We start from the raw sequence: 4,080 nt of genomic DNA, 5'->3' as shown, positions 1-4,080 counted from the left end.
GTATTTCCATACAAATTGTGAAATTATTTGTTCTAGCTCTGTGAAGAATACTGTTGGTAGCTTGATAGGGATTGCATTGAATCTATAAAGAACTTTTCTAAATTATTTGCAAACAATATATCTGCTGCTGTGTGTGTGTGTTTTGAGTGTCTGACTCTTTGCAACCCCATGGACTGTAGCCTGCCAGGCTCCTCTGTCCATGGAATTTTCCAGGTAAGATACTGGAGTGGGTTGCCATTTCCTGCTCCATGGGATCTTTTCAACCCAGGGATTGAACTGGCATCTCTTACATTTCCTGCATTGGCAGGCAGAATCCTTACCAATAGTGCTACCTGGGAAGCCAAACAGTATACCTAAGACTTTGCATTATTGTATGAAACTATGGTAATAAATAGCCTGCAATATTTTAATAATATATTCTGCCAAAAATATAAAATTTTCAAACAAGTGCACTTTTTTTCAATAAAATTATTTTTTTAAAAAAAGATATTTTCTAAGCATGTTATCTACTTTAGAAAAATTCAGTTTGAGAAACCTGGTGACAGATTGTCTACATGAAAAGAAGCATTCCTGGTTGGAAGTACCTTACTTCCTTTGTTGCCATAGCAACGTGGTTGTCCATCATTTGCAGGAATCCAGTCACACACTGAGAAGACTTTCTGCCAAATAAATGCAATTAATTATTCTTAACATAGTCTACCTGAAAAGAATGATCTGGTGCAGAATTTGCCAATCTGCACTTCCTAAAACACTCTTTAATAATAATAATTCCATTGAAAAAGGAATTCTTTGTAGAAATTCAAACTGCATATATGCTTAATAAGGATCAAAGTTTTGTGGTAAACAAGCCTGTAGAAATAGATTAAGAATTTGTCAAATATATTTTTCTATAAATCCTTTTATTTTTGTATGAATGGCAACTAACATTTCACCGACTGAAAATTCTTTAGAACACATCCTTTCTTTTTACTGTGGTTCTACATGGGCTTTTGGTCACAGCAGAATTTTTGTATGTATGACTGTTTATCAAAACAACATTCCCAGGATATGCCAACTGTTATAATAAAGTCATAATTTTTAAATGGCATAACCTTTAATATACTTAAAATCAAAATTAGTAAAGCACAATCAATATATTAAATCACTGCTTTATATATACAAATTCCACATATATAATTTATGGATGTATTTCTAAAGTAAAAGAGCATAATGTATAAAACTTACTTCTAACATTTACTCACTTATATTGTTTGAGAAATACACAATGATGTTATTTTCTATGGTAATGGAAAAGCTTAACACATCATCATGTAGTTTAGATTCACTGACAATCTAAATCCAGAAGTAGGGTAGTATGCTAGGAAACAACCATACACTCCAGTAAATTTATGCCCATTTATAATAATAATGACAAATTATTACAACTAAAATCAATGAAATGAAGAGAGATGAAGGTCCGAGCCTTTAGGACAAGGATGACTTCCAAACAAAAAGCCAAGGAAGGACTTCCCTGGTAGTCCAGTGGATAAGGCTCTGTGCCCCAGTGTAGGGGCCTCAGGTATGATCCCTGGGCAGGAAACTAAGATCCCACATACTGCAACTAAGCCCAGACAACTGGGCATGCAGAATCTAGAGCCCTAGAGAAGCTCATGTGCAACAAAGACCCAGTGCAGTAAGAAAAAAAAAAGAATAATACATATTTTGTTTTAAAAGACAAGGGGTGGGCATCTAGTTTCATCTCCAACAGGACAGAGTTGAAAAATTATCATTCCTATCCCCACAGCAAAGAAAAAGTTGAACAATCTGAAAATCAATGACTTTTCTTAAATCCATCAGATAACTGAGGTCACAGAGTAAACAGTCCCATAAGGTCTGGAGAGAGGGAGGATATGGAGAATTAGCTTAACTGAGGCAAAAGCTGATAGAACAAGTAACTAGTAGGAACATTTAAACACTAATTTGATGAACTGTTAGATGCTGTAGGTAAATGAGCTTGAGAGTTAACAATTCTTGAAGGATCAGTCATAGAAGGAAACCTACACTTTATACACATTCTTTTCTTGCCCCTCTGTGGGGGGGAAATTTCAATAGGGAATATTAGAGGAAAAATTCCCTCCAGTTTCAGGCACAGAGAGGGAAAACAGTAATAGTTTTGAAAGATGAGCAGATATTTTTTCCATAAAAATGGCCTGCCTTCTAAAGAAAACCACATTACCAAAGGCTTATCTGATATGGGTAAAAAGCAAGGAAAAAACTCCAGGCTCATTTCTGTCTCATGTAAGGGAAGAAGAAAAAGGCTAAAGAATATTTGTAACATTAAAGCCTAGGGATTCAAACAAACTAAAAAAGCTGAGATTTAATTGTAAGATTATAGAATATTTTTCCTCCCTAACACCTCGCCACCACATCAATAGGGCTCCTGGATAATAACAGTGGATTACACATGAAAGAGCTATTAGTTACAAGACATGGACTCTACTTAAGAAAAGGTTCACAGGAAAACACAGAGACAAATATGGGAAGAAAAAAAAGAAAATGAGAGAAAACTATACCCTTGGTGGTAACCATATTTTCGACAAACATTAAATAAAGCACAACCCTTACCCAGATGTCTTAGCTGGTTTGGGATGCTATGGCAAAATCCATAAATTGAAGGCCTTAAACAACAGATATTTGCTGTTCATAGTTATGGATACTGTGAAGTCTAAAATCAAGGTTCTAGTAGATTCAGAGCTTGAAGAGAGACTTCTTCCTGGTTTGTAGATGGTCATCTTCTCTTATGTCCTCACATGGCCTTTCCTTGGTACATGCTCATGGAGAGAGTGAGATATTTTGAGTTTCTTCTTTTGTAAGGTCGCTAATTCCATCATGATGGCCTCATCTTCATGACTGCCTCATCCTCATGACCTAATGTAACTCTAATTATCTCCTAAAGATGCTACCTGTGAGTGTCTTCACATGGGGATTAGGACATCAATATTTGAATGTAGGTGTGGGGACACAAACATTCAGTCCATATCATGAGGTTAACGGAAAACTTTTATTAAAGCTTACTTACCTCAGTTCCTTGCTTCCTTTGTGGCTCAGCTGGTATAAAAATCCGCCTGCAATGAGGGAGACCTGTGTTCTATCCCTGGGCTGGGAAGACCCCTTGGAGAAGGGAACGGCTACCCACTCCAGTATTCTAGCCTGGATAATTCCATGGACTGTAAAGTCCTTGGGATCAAAAAGGGTTGGACACAACTGAATGACTTTCACTTTCACCTCAGTTCCTTACCCAACACAATGCTTGGCTTTCAAAAAAAAATTACAAACAAACCTCTCTCATGAACCAGTGATTAAGAATCTGCCTGACAATGCAGGGGACAGTTTGATTCCTGTACTGCAAAGATCCCACATGTGACAGAGCATCTAAGCCCATGTGCCACAACTACTGAGCCCAAGCTCTAGAGTGTGGGAGCCATAACTGTTGAAGACTGTGCATCCAGAAACTGTATTCTGCGACAAGAGAAGCCACACAGTGAGAAGCCCATGCCTCACACAGAAGAGTAAACCCAACTTGCTACAACTAGTGAAAGCCCATGCACAGCAACGAAGACCCAGAATAGCCAAAGGGGGAAAAAAAAAAAAGACAAGGCAGAAGGCATAAGTGATATCAGCTCAGTTTCTCCGTCAGTGCTTTTTCTATGATCCAACGGATGATGGCAGTTTGATCTTGGTTCCTCTAACTTTTCTAACTCCAGCTTGAACATCTGGACAAGAACTCTTCACATGAGGTGGCCAAAGTACTGGAGTTTCAGCTTTAGCATCATTCCTTCCAAAGAACACCCAGGACTGATCTTCAGAATGGACTGGTTGGATCTCCTTGCAGTCCAAGGGACTCTCAAGAGTCTTCTCCAACACCACAGTTCAAAAGCATCAATTCTTTGGTGCTCAGTTTTCTTCACAGTCCAACTCTCATATCCATACATGACCACTGGAAAAACCATAGCCTTGACTAGACGGACCTTTCTTGGCAAAGTAATGTCTCTGCTTTTGAATATGCTATCTAGGTTGGTCATAACTTTCCTTCCAAGGAGT

Source organism: Bison bison, unplaced genomic scaffold, assembly GCF_000754665.1.
Source record: "Bison bison bison isolate TAMUID 2011002044 unplaced genomic scaffold, Bison_UMD1.0 scf7180017864380, whole genome shotgun sequence".
Classification (NCBI taxonomy): Eukaryota; Metazoa; Chordata; class Mammalia; order Artiodactyla; family Bovidae; genus Bison; species Bison bison.
The sequence above is the reverse complement of the archived record's forward strand: the minus strand, read 5'-3'. Positions refer to the sequence as shown.